This window comes from Pleuronectes platessa, chromosome 20 (assembly GCF_947347685.1).
Source record: "Pleuronectes platessa chromosome 20, fPlePla1.1, whole genome shotgun sequence".
NCBI lineage: Eukaryota > Metazoa > Chordata > Actinopteri > Pleuronectiformes > Pleuronectidae > Pleuronectes > Pleuronectes platessa.
In genome coordinates this window covers 5,938,869-5,958,400 of record NC_070645.1, presented here as the reverse complement: position 1 = coordinate 5,958,400, position 19,532 = coordinate 5,938,869, and the positions used below count along the sequence as shown (strand labels likewise).

The window sequence follows — 19,532 nt, the reverse complement described above, 5'->3', positions numbered from 1 at the left end:
TTGCAAGGAGCTCACTGGTGCCCATTAACGGAGGGGAAATAAATATATTATCTCGGATGGGTTCACACGCGTAGTCGGTTGGATGTAATAAGAGCAAATCAGTTTAGTTTGTTTATTTCTCAGTTGTTGAACTGTTCTCAGGAACGTTTTTACAGACAGGGATTTTATGGTGAAGCAGAAGAACTAACTTAATGAACACCTCAGATAACTGCCTTCCCCACTTAGACTCGTGTTTAACAGCGTGCAACCTTTAATGCATCGTGGTGATCTGATGAGTCCAGCTGAGAGTTGACACTTGCCCAATCCCCCCCCTCCACACCACAGCCTTTCCATGGAGTAATTTGCACACCTCCTCGTTTCTGAAACTGAGAGTTTTAGAGCTGGGTCAAAGTATAATCCAGTGTGAGGTCGTGTAAAAAGCTCTGGTTCCTCAGCACCGCCCTCCACATGCGGCCCCTCCAGGCCTTCCCTCTCTGCTGGGGTTAACGCCCCATGCACCCTGTTGGTCCGTGCAACATTCCTGCTCCTCAGGATGACCGTAGACTGCTGCGGACCATTACCACCGAACAAAAGGAGTGGATGAAAGAGGGCGACGGCGAGAGAGGGCAGAGTGGAGGCAGGTGCATTTTAATGACTATGTTTCTGTGTACCCATGCATGTACAGTCCCTGAAATACACTGCTAACAACTCTTCTCAGCTGGGGAAGATGTGCTGCCACTTAGGAAAAGCCTCTCCACACTCTCCCTTCACAGATTCTCTCCCAAGATCCGATCACATTTTCATAGGCGCGTCTGACAAATGCTGTGCGGTTAGATGTCAGTGTGTGGCCAACCATTTGTTTTCCCTCTTTGCATGTGTGTGGCCACCTCTGTCTCATTTTTCCTAACCCAAACATTACAGATAGCTCCATAATTCAGAGGCAGCGTTTTTGTGTCTTTTTCTTTCCCCCCCACAGTGTTATTACATGCTAAAAAGCTTGTCTGGGTTCCTAATGGGAAACTGTGATTATTTCGCTCAAATTACCAAAATAAGTTATTGTAACTTATAGCTTGCAGATCACGGCAGGAAAAATAAGAAGCACAATTTAATTGTGAAGGCAGAATAGTGCATGCGGATGAAATATGTTAATAAGCTGCCGCGGCATGAGCGCAACTTCTGGTTAATGGCACAACACTGCAATCTGGCCCTCCAGGGGAGAGAGAAATGAGCATCTTCATCACCACAAGTCCCCCGTCTGAGAGAGAGAGGAAAGAGTCAAGCAGACAAACGGCATTAAAAAAACAACAAGAAAGACAGAGCGAGGCGGCTTCCAGTCCACATTATCACTTCAACCAGAGAGGGAATCAGCAAAGAGAGGCTAATTTCCTTGAAATATCAGGGAAAAAGAGAGCACATGAAAGAAACAGAAAGGATTAAACAAAAGGGCGAATTGTAGGGAACGTGAACCAGACATGAAGGAGAGAGGATGTGAGGCATGAAGCAGTGAAGGGAAAGATGCATGCAGAGAGCTGTGGGCAGCAGCAGGGGGTCGGTGTGAAAGTGGCATCAGCACATCTCGGGGAACCAGCCCATCAGATCCCATCCCTCCCAGCGGTGCGTGTTGCCGTACACACACAAATGTTATGCAGTTTGAAAGCCATTACCGAGCACCTCAAAGATTCACGGTCGCCTCACTTCCCCCCGTGCTTCTGCAGGGGTCCAACCCAAGAAGATATTTGTGCTTGTCCTCCTCTTCCTATCAAAAGCACTACTGATACTGGGGCTATGGGTGAGAGCGTGACAGGCGCATGACATCAACATCCCAACCCTCTCCTGGAATGATCTCACATAAGTGGGTGGGCTGACTCAGCCGCTGAGGGGTGAATCCTGGAGACGGGGGGCACAGCCAGGTCACGATGACAGCCCCGAGCATGACGCAAATAGAGGAGGCGACATTACAGGTTGAAATTGAAATCAAGCAGCCAGTGTTGATTAAAGCGATACGTTTGTTTTTGCACAGGGGCTCGGGGGAAACGGAATGGCCTTATTAAACTGTGGTCTGTGTCACGCTGTCAGGGAAGAGGGAGTGATCGGAGAAAACATTGAGAGAGACAATTTGACTTCCATGTTCATTAATGAAACATTGCACAGAAGAGCATTGAGTGGCAGGCTGTGAGTCCATTCAAATATTCAGAGCTACAAAAGCAAACATGATTGAATTATAGTATTTTATATATTTATTTATTTTTCAATAAACTCAAATAACAACAATGAATTGGTACTTTAATATTGTGTGAGGGGCTAAAGCCTGACACACAGTATCTTATTCCTCTGTACCATAGAGCTTTAATGGTGTACACAATCTACTAGTGAGTCTCACTTTGTTTCCTTATTCATCATGAACACACACACTCCATTTATTTTGACTCAATCCCATATAAACTAATGCAGATAATGGGAGTTAATAATCCAATGTAATAACTTACTACAGCACCAAAGTTTGCTGTTTGCTGTTATTTTAAAATCGCCCTGGGACCGACCAATGACTAGAATCAACACCTCAGTACCTCTTTCAGGCTACTGTGTCATGTGTTTCCCCTGCATGACCTAGTAACTACCAACTGGTGATATCAGGAAGTTGTAAAACAGCAAGCTACAATTAGTCCAACATGTCTGTTGAGTCCATCGGCCAAGTCACAGCAAGACAATCTCTTAGATCAAAACTAATCAGTTGGTTATTGGCCCTGAGGACAAAATGCTTAGAAGACTGCAGGCAAGAACATTCAAGTCTGTGTAAAGCATGTCAGTAAGTCATTACTGAAATAGGACGTGAAAAGAATGGGAACTGTGTATAACTGAATTGTGAAGTTCAGAGTCTGAGAAGGGCAACATCATGATATATTTTATCGGTCGACATGCAAGACGAAGTGTGGCCCTCTTTGGCATAGCCCGGCCCTAAACTATATAGGATCTAGGCTCACCCTGGCATCATTGCTTCTCTCTCTTAATCTTGTTTTTATTCTGTGTAGTGTTTTGTTTTTCTGACAGCACCTGAACGCAGCACCCCTAATGTTAATATTCCCACTGCCACTGTTTCGTTTTATTTTCATTGATAAGTGTATTAATATGAACTCAGCCTAACTTTCAGACAAATTGGCAAATCAAATAATTTATTGCAGCTCTGAGGGGAAATGCTCTCAAATCTTCTGAGAGGAATTACAACATATTTCTAAACACCAGGGACAACAGAGCCAGGGGGGAGCTGGTCAGAGTGGCTGTCGAGATAAGACTTATCCCCAGGACAACAGCGCACATTCTCCTGCGGCCTGGTCTCAGCCCTTAATGTTTGTGCATTCTCTTATGTGTGTACTTTGTCCTCAGGGACCACTACAGTATTTTGAACCTGGCAGACAATTTTGTTGGTTTGAGCCCTTTTACGGTATTTGTTGACTGCTAGAAAAATATAAAATAACACCCTCCTTATTCTTGAAGGTCTCCCATGCCAGACATTCCTCAACTTTCTGCTCTTAGTTCCCACCAGTCAAAGACTTGTTGCTTTTTTTTTCTAAAGAGCAGTGGCTCTGTTTTCCGTCTAAAATAAAGGTTAAACAAAAAAAGGAGCACCAGTATCAATTTAAAACTCACCAATTGCCACACAAATTAAAAACAACACTGAGACATGTTTACACGATCTGACCCTTTAATTTTCTCCTTCCTCCTCCTGTTTACAACCAGTTTACACGCTATCTCATTTGTGCGCTTTGTTTACTTCACCCTACAGCAGCCCTTAGGTGTGGATGATACGTGCCTACTTTGCTTATGTGCATATGGGATTTGATGTGCGACGTGACAAAATGGGTTACCGTCTGTTTTTGCTATTTGAGGCCAGTGATCATTGTGTCTTCCCCATCCGCAAGATAGAGGAGGCGCACGGAATGATGATACACATCGAAGATTACCATCGCCCCTCGGACGCCTCATTGTGCCTCCATGCTTGATTTATAAAGCTTGTCACCTGTTTGTGTTTGAGGGACTGAGGAAGGGAGAAAGAGCCGAGACGACGCAATTCTAGGGCAGAAATGACATGGCTATTTAACAGCTAGTTGTGCATAATTATGCTGCAAATGAGTTTTGCATACTTAAGAGCTGACATCATAGAAAATCACTTACCCCATGAATGCACACAGAGGACAACACACACACACACACATGCACAAAGCTTAATCACGATAATAGCATTTGCTAGCAGGCGGGGTTGAGAAATCCCGTGTGGACAAGAAACTGTTCGCGAGAGGTTTTAGTGACCGGCCTGTATTCACTTAGCGTTATGAGAACTTTACAAGGAAATATTAAATCTGTACACTGCCTATGTATTTTCCCCTAATCACATTTCATGTACTTGTTCTACTACAAGGCACATGGTTTGGTAGACAGATGAGGTGCGGGCTCCAGCAGAAACCCTGTCTGGCTAATGAGAAAATGTTAGCAGAGCCCTGGAGTTGGAGACTAACCATCAAGTTGCGCTAGTTGGAATAAGGAAGTATAATTACGTCCTGAGGGTCGAGATGGGCTTCCCTCTCTCTACCTATCTCCCACTCTCACATACATTTCTCTTCTGTGCTCACAGACACACATAAACACTCGAGGCTCTATTTTAATGATCTAAGCACATGGTCTAAAGTGCATGGCACGAGCGCAATTAGGGCGTGTCCAAATCCACTTTTGAGAGTTCAACAGCAGGAAAATGAGGGGTTGCTGTAGCAGGCTCACGGTTTAAAATGGTTGTACTAAGTCCTTTAATTTTTAAGGGGCATGTTTTGGACACAGCATGCAATATACCAATCAGTGTATCATCTCCCATTCCCTTTGAAAGCAAGGTAAGCCTGCCCCATGGTCGATTATTATTATGATAGCTGTTCGCCAGCTTCGAGTCCTGCACCAGGTCGGGCAAGTGAAAAACTATATTAATATAAATTCATGGGTACAGAAAAACGTAAAGATTCAATGAACAGAGTTGGTTAGAATCAAGGAAATATATTTGCATTGCACTTGGTGCCGCTATGCTCTGGCTGAAGAATAGGGCCCTTTCTGTTAAATACCACACTCACAGGGGATTGTTCCAGCTCCAGCCCCAGCTTGTTTACCATCTGATGATCCTCTGACAGCTCCACTCTTTCCTCTTAACATAGGGGGCTGTTTGGCCATCAAGGCCAGGTGACAGATAAGCTGGTGGACACTCCACGTCCAGGGCTGTAACGACGCTGACCTTTGTAAACACAGATAATCAGTGACTCATTCGGGTCGGAGTCCCAGGCCCTCTGTTGTTTAGGAAGGTTATCTCTCCAGCTAAAAGTGGAGTCTGCACCCCGCAGGCATGTGAACAGGATGGCAAGCTTGTGTGACCTTGTTAGCCTTTGTGTATGCAGAAACCTCAAAGCTGCCCCTGGTTAAAGGTTAACACTCAACATAATAAAAGTCTTTCTTGTGTCTGGGGATGTCTGCGAGCATGGATCTCATCAACCGTGTAAGTGTGCATGAATGTTAATCATTCTACATACAAGTAACTCACAAGCGGAAAAGAAGATGATTTTTCCGTGTAGTAAATTACAAAGTGTGTCTGCTTTCACCAAAAGTCCACTCATCAAATCCCCCCCCCTAACCCTGACCTAATGTTAGGGCAATGGGTTATTTATTTCAAAAGACGCTGCAGGTTCTTAAAATACAAGACTCACATACCGTCATATGATTGTAAATGGTCAAAATAATTTAGTTATTGACCTTATTCTGAAAAAGACAATACTTTATACCAACCTCTTCATGTGCGGAATGAAGGTATATATGTTTACATGTAGCCGTGAATAGATGTACATAGCATACATCCTTCTGCTTTGCCCTGTCTTACTTGCATCACCTATTTCAAATCAGAAATTTGTACGATTCATAATAATAGTGGTATATAAGTTATACTACGAATGACCACGCGGATACACTGTACAATGTTGCAGATAATAGAGTGAAGAATGGGGGCTTTCAATCTGGTGTCTGTGAAGTTGTAGTTGAGGAACCTGTGAGTCTCAACAGGAAAACCACACATACACAAGCGCTCACACACACACACACACACACACACACACACACACACACACACACAAAAACGATGGCAGACAGGGAAACACAAGGGAGGGGTACACACTGTAAAGTGAGAGAAATAGTAATGACAACTTGATTGTAATGATACTCTATTATTAAGGTGACTGTGTAACCTGGTTATTTGAGTGCATTCAAATACTTAGAATGGACAGAACTCAGTCATGGGGTCAAATATGTTGCCTTTAACAAGGAGTAGGCAGATTTTGCATGCGTGTCTCTGACCTGCTGACATGTCAACATGCTGCTCAACTCCCCTGACACTGAGTGCAACGCTTCAATATTTGCCAGCCCCACAAAGCCGCCAGCCTCTCTGAGTGAAACCGAGCAATCCAGATTCTATCTATTTGATTTCTCACACTCCTAATATAACCACTTCCATATGAGGCTTTTTATTACCGCTCAGGGAGACAAGCTTTATTTGCAAGCTCTTTGCTGTGGCAAATAGTTATTGCTCCTTGGCATTTCAATTGAATAAGATATCAAGTTATTGTGTCATTCACTGGGCCCCATACGTGACTCCAATAGGAGAATAAGATATTTGAATAAGGGTTTTAATAAAAGGGAGCTGGAGATTTGATTCTACCTGAAAAGCGTAGGCCATATCCAACAATTGTCTGAAAAGAATATTATTTCCAAACTGATAGCTGTTTATCTTTAGCACTCAAACCGTCCATATATAGTTTTGTTTTAAGCACTTTCACAAAATCATGTCTGAGAATGTTGCTGGATCTTTCTATCACGCTGTGCTGTTTCAATATTGGCAATATTTCTATGCTCTGCAGTAAAACTTTAGGTTATATATGTATTACTTCAAAGTTCAGTTCACACAATTCATAAGGACACAAAACTGATTTTCTTTGAAACCTGTCATGCTACAGCAGAATCAGCATGTATGAATCAACATGTCTGTTAAAGGCTCTAACTTACTTATAACAGGTTTTTGGACTGACACTCATTTATCCTTTGTGATCCACAGACCACACATTGACACCCACTACCTGCCAACAGTTCTCATGGTGACTTTCTTCAGTAAAAAGTAGTTTCAGGGAGAACTAAGGACAGAAAGGTCTATTTTTCCACTACCACTGTGCTTCTGTTAGTGATGCAGGTGAAAGAATGTTATTTGTGAACTGTTGACATGATTTGGAAAATAACTTGTCACTGAATCTTCAGCACAATGGATTCACAGTGTGACTTTGCTTTCGCCGACATCTGAAGGTGCTGCAGCTTATCTTTGTAAACCCAGCTCTGCTGCCGCCATAGAAATACATCTTTCACCTGAAATTACGCAAATGTGTCCAAACTAGTCTGTGTGCAGCTGAAATGTTTCGGAAAAACACAGACACTGTTCTTTATCTGCTCGCTGACTAAATTTACTGTGGGACACTCAGGATGACAACACATACAAGCTCACATCAGGCAAACGCAGACAGGGAGATTCCTCTGCTATCCTGCTGACGAACATGTGGGCACACACACACACACACAAAAACAAACACACCTTATCAGAGCAGTAGAAGGTGGTTATGAAGCTGTGACAAACTGTCCAGCTAACTGAGGATATCCATGGAGAGCTTTTCTGTTCGCTTGTTTGATGCTGTTTTAGTCATTAACTCAGACAAATGCTCCAGCAGCTCCCTTCTGGTGTGCGCTCCACACACACACACTGTGCATCTATCCTCCCTGATAAACAGGAGAGTCTTGGGATGGGCAGAATGTGTCAACAGCGTGAGTAGTGTCATTGAGAAATTGTTTCTAAACGTGCATATGGGAATATGTGAGAATCTGTCGATGTGTTGAACTACACGTGAGGTTTCAATTGTACTTATGTTAACAAATACTAAACATTTGCTTTATATCCTTCCACGCATCCTGACACATGAGACTCACACAGTCATAGCTGGATTTTCATGCGATGTCAATATGTCAACACACAATGATTATAGTATAAACTGTTAAAAGCCAAACCGGTTAAGTGAGAAACTGTAAAGAAGGAAGAGATGCTGTTTGGAAGAAAATCTAAACTCTGTTCATTTGGGTGATTTTTCTCTGTTGACAGGAGTCTCCCAGTAGTTCTGCATACAGTAAAGGACAGGAGAATAATTGATTAAACTTTCTATATTTATTTTAATGGCGAAAGCATGTCAAGCAGATTAGAATTGCACTTGTCTGAATTTGGGGGACTCACAAGACACTGTATATTACAGCAGCAGTGGCCAAGATGTCCTGACTTTTAGCTATTCACAACAGCACATTATGCTCACGTCATTGACATGTGGACTTTCATTTTTGTTAAATATCTAATATTTTAATGTGTTCTTTATTTATGTTCTATAGCAGCCTTAAAGGAATTTCCCATCAGGCCTTGACCTTAATGTGCTAAATATCATGGCTCAACAAGAGAGTTTCCCTTGAGAGGTCACAGTAAGTTCAGAGGACTCAGCAAGATAGATTTATTTCCCTGTGCTCACAAAGTAGTTATTGTTAAACTTTTGTCAAATCACAGAAGTTTTAATCTCAAGAAGAGCTATAGGCTAGTGGACCCAAACTGGTTTAATGTGGAAAATACACCACTGAAATGTAATGAGATAATAACATTATCATTCATCTAACACAAGAAGCTGTTTGTCTGGGGCTTTTGATCGTATCACATGATGTTCCCTCGGCAGATATTTTATAGAATTATTGATGTTCCAACGTCAAACTTTTTGCATATTTTGTTCAAGACTTTGAACTTTAAACCTCATCCTCTAGCATTTATGGTAAAGAGCGACAGAACAGCCACTAGACTGTTATGTTGACTCAATGTTCGTCTTTGAAACCATGAGCTGCTGCATTCCTGCTAATTTATAGACAAGAATACGCATACACTAACATAAGGCTGGTTACTTGTCTCTTCTTTGTGAAAACAAACGGCACCAATGACAGACTTTTTTTTGATCTTATAATGGCCCATGACATTATTTACAGTTGCCGCCATGGAGTTTAGCAGCAAAGAGTTGTACTTTCCAGACTTCAAACCAGAACACTGAGATGTATTTATTTAAGCCTTCTTCTCCCCTCTTGTCTCGAGTGTTTGGTGAAAGAGGAGAGCTCTGTTTTCATGTTTGCACAGAGGGTTTCCTTGGCAAATAAATAAATTTCCCTCATCCGTTGATATTGCTTTTGAGGAAGGTTATCCCATGCCAAGCTGTTTAGTGTATCTTTTGGAACATATTAGACTTCTTACCCGCCACATTTATAGGATTAAAATGTTTGTATTCAAAGCTTTTGTAAAAGTAACATTTTCTTGTTCACAATAAATATTACTTTGTCTTGGTACCTCAACCGTGAACTCCTGTCGCTGGTCGGAATGTGGGCAGCAGGAATGAAGGCTTTGGGATTCTGGATTAAACAAACCATAAAAGATCCAAGTGTGCGCATGTTTCCACTAAACGTTTTATTGAATCATCCAGTTTCCGAGCTTAGACCTCAAAACCCACCTGGTGCTTTCAGCTGAGCTTCAAACTGCCCTCTCCAAAGAAAAAACCTCACTCACATTGAAAACCCAAATAAATTCCAAGCATTGCATTGTGTAGCTGAGCCAAGTTAAACATTCCCCATGTTTTGGTAGAGTTGGAGTTCAGTGTTCCGTGTACAGTAAAAGCCTTTTCAAAATCAGCCTCTTGTCTGAGTTAGGTAATTTGTATTAATCACCCCCCCAAAGCAAATTGCTGATGAGGCCCCTGATAACTATATTTCCACATATATCCAGACCAGGCTCTTGAATTCCTGGGGTATTTGGAAGCCAAACCACCACTGAGCTGCCCTGCTGTTCTTCCACTCTCTCCCCATTCATTTGACCTACAGTCTTCGCCAGCTCCTGTTTCCTGTTTTTCTCCCGTCTTTGTTTTCCCTGCCTGTCTTCATTAAACTTGTCAAGTTCCTGCTGCAGCTATGCCAGCCCTGTATTATGCACTGCTGTTCTCATCATCGTGCCCTTCAGCTGCTTGGAAACAGAGTATGACGAAGACACGTGAAGAGGCAGCGAACACCTAATACTAAGTAAACATCAAAGCTTGTTAATTAGAGTAAATGGAAGATTTTAGATGAAAGTGAGGAGCAATTATAATATAATTTTGGATAAATCAACATTATCTTTCATTGGTGTGTATGTCTTCTATGTTAAGTCCATAACCCGAATTACTTTGATTACTTACTGTGATAGGAAGTCGAAACCAACACATTCTCACTCCTAACTTGTGACATACAGACCATGTGACTTAACACATTGAGTTGACTTTTAAGCCTGGAATTCCCCAGGAGGTGAATCAGATGTAGGGTGGATGTGCAAAGTGCATGTCACGTCTTGTCATTTAGTTAACAAAAGCACTTTGGTAAGGTTCATAAGAAATGTGGTTTTGATTATGGTTCATTGTGACTTAACAAACATAATGTGACTATGAGGGGCAAATCAGCGGACAATGGGCTGTGGTCTGCTTGACTCGTGTGTCAACTTTGAGCACAGCAGAAAACATTGGCATTCTATCAGACCACCCTGCACAATCAAATATGAAGAAAGGTCCTGACCTAACCATTATGTGACGTCTTGGCAGTCAAGACGCAAACACACATCACATCTCATTATTGCTTTGGATTATAATCTACACTACATGAGAAAAAAGTAATTTAACATAAAATACATTACCAGATCATATCAGGCATCTTCCAACAATGCCCCAATCGGTAAGACGGAATCTCTTGTCTCTAAAATATGTAAAAAAATATACAGATTTAGTAATAAACAGACTTTGACAGGTTTAGTGATGGATAATTTTTTTGTTTTAAGGGTAAGGCTTCAGTGAACAGTCTCGGCCGAAGGAGATCTTAACCCTAATGAGATTTGTTTCTAACATTGATATGATGACACAGCCACCACCTTCAGTTAAGCGCCCTATAGAGGTAAATATAATTCTTGTGGTGCGTTTGTGGCTGAAACATGAAAAGGCCCAAGAATAACATTGGAGGCTGTAGCTTTAAGATTACTATTGACTTGGACTAAAGGGCTTAGACTAAACCATGAAAAATTACCCAGACTAAAAATATGTATGTGTGTAGATCTACTTTTGGCTGTGAGTGTATATCCTCATTGACAGCATGACACTAAGCCCATCTCATGCCTATTCAAGCCTTACATTCTTGACGAGATTTCTGCAGGCGACCACCAGAGGAGGTGTAGTCAGACCTGAGCTTTCAGATTTTGTTTTTTCTTGTATTTAAGTTATTTAATGAGCTTGACATGTGCATGTTAGAGTCTCCCAAAATGTTAATATAGACAAATAATTACTTTCTCTTGCAGCGAGGTAGGAGCACAAGAATAGTAACAAATAGATAAGTAAACATAGAAACAACATAATAATTATGCAAAATGTGCAATGTGGTGTGATTTGTATTATTCTTGTATGAGGCAAGGTTATGGTGATCTTTATGGTAAGTGACCAAATCTTGAATCCAACAATCCAAAACTGACTCCACACACGTTCGTGCTTCAGTGGACTGAGAAGGGATATGTGTATTTATTCCTCACTTTCAGACTGTATGATGAGACATTCATCAGTATACTCAGATAAACACAATACTGTGCAGCAATGCACACAGTCATGATCAGCAAATAATACTACTTTTACAAATATGCAGTCAAAAACATAGCAGCATTGCACTCGCAACATTAACACAATTTGTTTTTCAGATAAATGTCCCAACATTAATAAGCGTAATCATCCATCCTGTCTTCTGTTAAATATTTGCTTTAATGCTGACAGAACTAAACAGTGGACTGCTGAAGTAGCTGAAATGGCACAAACTGCACTGACTAACTGCCTAATGGGCTTTTTATTACTCACCACAAAGGAAGTAGTTTGGGAAACAGTGTGATAAATGGGATGAAGATTAATTCATCCATCCATCCCTTTTCTAGCACTTATCCAGATTCAGGTTGTGGTGGCAGAAGCTTAAGCAAAGTACTTCAAATGTCCCCATCTCCACCAATGCTTTCAAGTTCCTCCGGAAGGACCCTGAAGCCTTCCCAGGCCAGATAAGATAACTAATCTCTTCAGCATGTTCATCTCCAATGGAATGTACTCAGGAGGCCATCGGCTGATTGAACCACCTCAACTGGCTGTTTTCCATGCAGAGGAGCAACTTTTCTCCTCCCAGCATCCTCTGGAGGTCTGACTTCCCACCCATCTATCTGGGTGAGCCCAGCCCCCTTCCTGCCACTTGTATCAGCTTTCTCATTCTTTCAGTCACTACCCAGAGCTCATGACTATAGGTGAGGATTGTAATGTAGATGGTAAATCCAAAGCATTGCTTCCGGCTCAGCACCCTTTCACCACAACGATCTGGTATAATGCCCACCATACTGCTGATGTGGCTCCAATCCATCCATCAATCCCACACTCCACTTAACCTTGAATCCTGAATAAGACACCAAGTTACTGTAACCCCCCCGCTCTTCCGGCAGAGAACCAGACCATGGCCTTGAGGTCATCATCTGATTAAGACAACAGAGTCACATCCTGTGCAATAAACAGTGAGGCGATTCCAAGGTTGATAAACATGACACATTCCTCCAACTAGCTGCACCTTGAGATCTGGTGAATGAAAATCACACACAAACAGGATCTGTGACAAGGACCGTCCCTGGTGGAGAGCAACACCAACTAAAACATGTTTGACTTTCTGAAGAGAATACAAACACAACTCTGGTTATATAAAGACTGGATGGCTTGTTGTTACCTCATACTCCACAGTGTACCACCACAAGATTTCCATAGGGACACTGTCATAAGCCTTCTCCACCTTCATAAAGCCCCAGAGACCTGGATGAGCGAATTCTCACAACCCCTCTAGTCCCCATGCTTTGAATAATACATGTACAGACCAAAAATACTCAAAAATGATTTTTTTTAAATTAGCTCTCACCCGTCACTGTTTTTGTTCATCACAAGAAAACAGTCACTTAGTGTGCCTGTGTCCAGCCCAGTGGAATGACCAATCAATCCATTTTGACACAAATCATCCGTTCAGCTCTCCAACACAAACTAATCAAAAAGATACAATTTTGGAGGGATCTTTACATTCAATAATACATTAGTTGTGTTTATTCTACAAATTAAACATGCTATACAACTTTTCATTCACTAAAGTTCTTTCTCTTTGAAATCACTTTTCTCAAACTCAAATTCCCAGTGCCCTCTTCCCAATGTGCTTTTCACAAAGTAATTATTTCAGGACTACAAATGTATTTGGAGTATGTCCTCACTCTACAATGTGTCAGATGAGAAGCAGCAGACAGACGGGATTTCCCTCCCTATGAGTATTCAGACAGCCATCAGTTCATTGTCAGCGACTGCCAGTCTGCTATATGTGTTGACTTTTCCAAGCAGTGAAGAAGCACCATATCAAATGCCATCAGTCCTACTTGTCACTTTGCTGCCCATTGTATCTCATCAATGTGTGACACGCATTACGATGTGATCCCCTGTCGCTTTTTTTCTGAAACCAAAACAAATGTGGCCAATACTTGCATTAAAGCCAGGCAGCAGCTGACATTAAATCGATATGGAGGCATGTGTTTGTGGGCTGCTCCGTGGCAGCAGAGCTAATGACAAAGCAAGAAAAATTAAGTGTCTGTTTGGGTTTACTCCCCTGGCTTGACAGAATGATGGGGGCAGCGTAATGGGGACAGAAAGGAAGAGTGGACAAGAGACCAGTGCAGCTGCAAAGATCACTTCATTTTTAAAGCCTCGTTTGGAGAGTTGTTGGATACGCTGTGCACAATGCAACGTGACACTGATTACCACCGGCATGTCAAGGCAAGATAACCTCAGCACGTATGTGTCATGCTGGGTGTATATATGTGTTTGCCTGTGTGGTTTGCCTCAAGGGTCCATTGTGAGGCTGGGAGGGTGGCAGAGTTGGAGAGGCACAGACCAGGACTGATAAAACAGACAGAGGCATATCGCTAAATCAGACGCTGGCAGTGAAACAAATGGGGTCGGAGAAGGTCAACAACATCACAATGTCAGTCTCAGCCTGCTGCTGGTATGACTGTTGGTCTAGCAGAAACAGGGGAGCTGATAAACAAACATCTGAGCAGACGTACTATTGCAAAACAGCCACAGAATAATAGCTGGTAGTCTGGCATCTGATTCATATCAGTGAAGCAGAAAGGGAGGCAGGAGGGAGGGGGATTTGAGAAATCAACAGAGCCTATAATGGTTGTGTCCAATTGCAAATTAAAGTAACAGTTAACAAGGATGCAATGTGTTGGGAACAAGTGTGTTGTGTTGTTTGTGTCGTTGTGCTCTCATGCCCGGCCCATTGTATTTAAAGCACTCGCTGAAACCTTGTGGTGATTACACCCAGCCATATGTCAAGTCTGTGAACACTGAAGCTTGGCTGCCACTCAATCTATCGGCCTTTTATAAATACAGCCACTCTCATCAAACACTTAATAATTAACTGTAGAATATGCTGTGGTGAGTCGTTGCTTTTTTCCCACCATCCAATTCATCGGTCTGAGTCTTTATCGCAAATTAAAGCAGCATAGTGTGGCTATGTGCAGCATGTTATTTTGTCTTTATTACTCAGTGTAGACCTGCCGTTGAAATGGGTGAATGGAATTGCAATCGAATACTGCTAGTGTGAATGTACCCGAGGCACATCACGGACAATTGTGATCCAATTGCCCAAACCACCTCCTTGGGTGGTCAGGGACGGACTGTGACCACATTGTATATAGTTATAAATGTATGTGTTGTTGCTGTAATTTTTAATCACACTCAATGGTTCCAAACTAGCAAGGGAGCAGCAGATAGGCAGTCAGCAGTCATTAGGCAGTGAACACCTGTGGATGGAGAGAAGATCTGAAGGAAGCAATCACACTAACACAGCTTTGTGATTGGCTACCATCTTCTATTCTTCTTTCTCTGTAATTTTTGTTTTTGTTTGTCTCCGCTAAAAGCGACTGGATCCCAAGTGTAAATTATGTTAAAATGATCTTCGATCTTCGATTTTCAAATCGTCATATAAGATGAATTTTAATTCAAGCTTTAAATAGTCTAAATCTCGATATTGATATGTCTATCTAAAAAATATATATATTTCTCGTAGACAAATTGTACACTCTGGCCTAGTACACATGGTTGTATAGTGGTGGATTTGACACTAGACAACCATCTTACATCTTGAACATTTTTCAGAAAAAGTGAAAAGACTGGGGAGCATGTTGGTTTTCTTTTTGATAACACTCTTCTATTTTAAAACGCCACCATATCTCTGAAAGCAGTGGAAGTGGAAGTTTGTGTATTCCCAAGTTTCTCACAGTCTGACTGTCTACCACTCTTTCTATTATCTCCGTCTCCATTTCTCTCGCCCTCTTTGTCTCTGTAGTTTAAGTATATAAGTCTATATTTATATTCTCTGTTTCTCCGTCAACATGTAATTCAATTTCTGTCTTTCCCTGTCAACCTGCATTTCTTTCTCCCTTTTTTTCTTTTTGCATTCAATCCATCTCTCTCTCTCTTTCCCCTCTCCTGATTTTGTATTGCTCTATCTTGATTGTATTTTCTCTCTATATCCAATTCCATTTCTCGCTTTACATTTCTCACTGTCACTGAATCCAAATACTGCTGTGCCTTTCTCGCTCTCATCCAGCCTCTGTGTATCTCTGACTGTCTCTTCTTCCTCTCGGTCTTAGTCCCGCTACATCTCTCTTTTTTTCTCGCTGTCTTTCTCCATTTGTCTCAGAGGACAGGTCGGTTTCTCTGAGGGCTGCACTCTGACATGGTGAAATGGAGTTAGTTTGCTCCGGCAGTGACGGCGGCACTTGGCAGTCAGGATAACAACTCCAGATATTGACGGAGAGGACTTCAGGGTTCACCGTGAGCTGGCGGAAAAGGAGAGGTGATACTTGAAAGCGCTGCAGACATTAGGTGTCGGTGGAGTTACAGGAAATCACAGAGCTCTATCAGAACTATCTGAGGTTCCTTTAAATAGGTGGTTTCCTTTGAGGCCGATCTTGTGTTATTTATATAGTGTTGGTCTTTTATATTTGTGAAGATAAGGATTGTACGCATGAAGTTCAGTGCTGAGATCTGGGAACATGTTCAAAAGAGGTAGATTGAAAAATACCAGTTTAGCCAGAGTTTCAAAATCACTTTATTTTGAAAGTAAAAGAAAATGTCAGTTATAATCAGAAACTGTGTGTAGAGAGTTACAAATCAGTGTGTCAGTCTGTTCTACAAATTATGTTGTGTTTATTTTCCACTCAGAATAGGTTTGTGCCTGACTGATTGCTTCCTTATACCAGTTTGGCTTTGTTTTAAAATGTTGCCATGTCCACATGACACATCTATTACATAACATGGTGAGGCGTTAACCCTGCACAGCTCAGGCAGCTGCTTCTGTTTTCCCCTTTCTGATACCACGAGAGATGATTGAGGTTGAGTTATGTTATCTTTGCTCAGACATGAACTCCAGACAATGATTGCACAATTGTGTCCTGACTTTCTAGAATGCAGCTGGAGATTCAGGCGAGGCTGAGGTTATCAAGTGTTTCTGTTTGCAGCAAATCAACACCAAGGTTTGACTTCATCACCAAAATCTCTTGAATCTTGTCTTTCCAAGTTGACGTTGTTGTTTATGTCTTCTACATGTTCGGTATATTGGTTTTCTTTTTGTTTTTTTGTTTTTCAGTTCACCTGTCGCGTGTTAGAAAAGGTCATAGAGGGGTGAGTCCTCTGGATAATCTCCTATACTGTATTCTCACATTGGCTCATTCGGCCTGCAGAGAAAGTAATTTGCATTCTCACATACAGCTCCTCCGAATAATTTTAAGAGATTAACTGGAGTTGAGTGCATGTCTGAAATCAGTATTTGTCTACGTGGGGGGCCACAACTGGACATCATCATAATTCTAAAGAGAAAACTTTGCCCACAGCTCACAACTTGGTTAAATTTTACTCTCACTCTATAAAGAGGAGAGAATACTCAACATACCGTGATATATTCCTCACTGTTGCTACACCTTCAAATCCAGTTAAGCTCTGCTGAGGACTCTGAGGAGTCTATTAGCTTTTTGGGGGGGAAGCCAGATTCGTTCTGCCCATGAACAGCCTGAGGATGATGATACATCCATATGATGTGAAGGGTTCATCAGTTTGATGTTGAATACATTTTAGACTTATTGACAAGTAAATCCTTTACAAACTTTTTTTTAAATTGCAGCATTTTAATTGTGTATTCACAGGGTACGTTCAAAAACTTGTATGACTTTGATATTACATTTAGGTAGCTGTTCATGAGAACTGACCTGGCCTCGCGCTCTGATGTGAGAAGGCCCCTCATTTGTTCAGTTCTCGAGGGTAAAAGGCTTGATGAGTGATTCAGAAGAAGTAGGGTAATTCTACGCATTTATCAAAAACTTTTCATTGCTTGTGACCATCTTTGGACTTCTTAGTAGAACGTAGTCTTGTGATGTGTGTGTGTGTGACTGTGATATCATGGTGAAACTGCTACTTCCTGGTGAAGTTAGATTAGAGTCCAACATCAGTCTTGTTTTTCTCTGTTCTCTGAACCTATTTAGTCACATCCTGTCACTCTGTGGTAAATAATCCAAGACTAAATCGGGCACTTCACATGATACACTTTCTTCTTTTTTTGTTGCTGCTGCAGCAGCTGCATGACAACAGTCAGATCTTGTGAAAAAGACAGAAAACCAACAGGCGTTTAACACAAATATGTAAAAATAGCTACATGAAAAATAGAAAATATCAGCATGACAGCACACACACAAACACACACACACACACACACACACACTGAATGAGTGCTCCATCTTCACTCACACAAACTCATACAGTGGGACCAATGAGGCACCACCCAGCCCTTCAGCAACACACACACACACACACACACACACACACATACACACACACACTCATTTACAAAGGCCAGCGTTTCATCCTCCTCAGTTACCCGTCTCACTATTTCAGCTAATCTTTACCATCAGAGGCTGGGCTGCCATTGTTGAGATTTCCTCTTCTTAATTACTAGGACACTGGGCTTTGTGCTGACCGTGCTTCTGTTTCAGGCTCCATTTCTAACCCTGTTTTGTGCGTCCTTAGCCCCCTTGTAAGGTTGAAGGGCCAGAGGGGCAGCTAGGTTTACCACCTGTTGTGGCAATTACCAACAAACTAACAAAGCATGGAGGGCAGGGAGGGGCTTCCTTTCGTTTTTCATTTTATCAAGGAAAAAGTCTCATGCCACCTCTGCAATATTATCAATTCTCACTGAGGCATAAAAGCTGCATTAAATGTCTATATAAAAACTCACTAGGGAAGCACAGTAAAGATCTGATATGGCTAGATGAGAAAACTTGTCTATCCTCAGACGGATCAACACTTTAGAAGAGAAACATTAAATACGTAAACAACACAGAGCAAGTGCTTTGAAAAGGGGGATTAAATCAATCTGAGAGGTTTGAGATAAAGAATGTGCAGTGAATGTTTTTTGATTTATGATCAGGAACCATCTGAAAGTTACTTATGGTAGGACATCAATGCAGTAGGAAATATAAAAAATGATGATTGATCTTCAATTATGTATTTCCTATAGTTCTTGAGGAAGTTGGCAGCGAACTTTTTGAATGACAACATTGTTTTTTTCAAGCATGTGTGGCTTCTCTTTTCTTTAAGCCTTGATGAATATCACAGATTAAGAAATTGCTATGTGTCGATTTTGAAATCGGTATGACTTCATTTTGTCCTGTAAACAAACTATGCAACTAGTCAAGAATCATTTTTGTAACAATTGCTCAATTATGTGCACGCACTTTAAATGTGTTTGTTTTTTCTTTTCTATCATTTTAAAGATGAATATCCCTCTTCAAGAGCACCCTAGTTTGTTCCTTAAGTGCATCCCAAAGGGTTTTGATATCCTTCACACTGTTTGACTGCGTGTGACACTATGCATCACATGGTTTTCTTCAGGCACACTACGTGAAGCCTAATCTCAGACAGCAGTTTAAATCATACAGATGTCACTTCGTGAATATTTGGAGAATCTTTATTTCCCTGCTCAGATTGGAGAAAGAATAATTTTAAGAATCTGGCAGTGAAAGTTAAAAACGTGTCATTGAACGATTTTGAGAGTCATCCAATGTTCCTGTGTCCCAATAGATTTGCTCTTATTATTAATTGCTATTAAATACACACAAAGAAGGAACCTATGACATGTGAAACCAAACCAAACCAACCATGTGAGCCCTAAATGTCAGGACAAATGGAGAGAATGTTCTATCCATTACACGACATCTTCTACTGGCTGCACCTGCACAATATAGACACTGTGTGATGAAG

General features: G+C 41.5%; 1 protein-coding gene across 1 annotated transcript in view; it reads left to right on the top strand.

Moving 5' to 3' along the window:
* The first annotated feature begins 7,754 nt into the window (after positions 1-7,754).
* nrp1a (neuropilin 1a) overlaps positions 7,755-19,532 on the top strand; it is a 77,010-nt gene continuing 65,232 nt past the window's right edge. The window contains exon 1 of the mRNA XM_053412040.1: positions 7,755-7,857. The gene's annotated coding sequence lies outside the window, so the exon portion shown is untranslated. The remainder of the gene's footprint in view (positions 7,858-19,532) is intronic.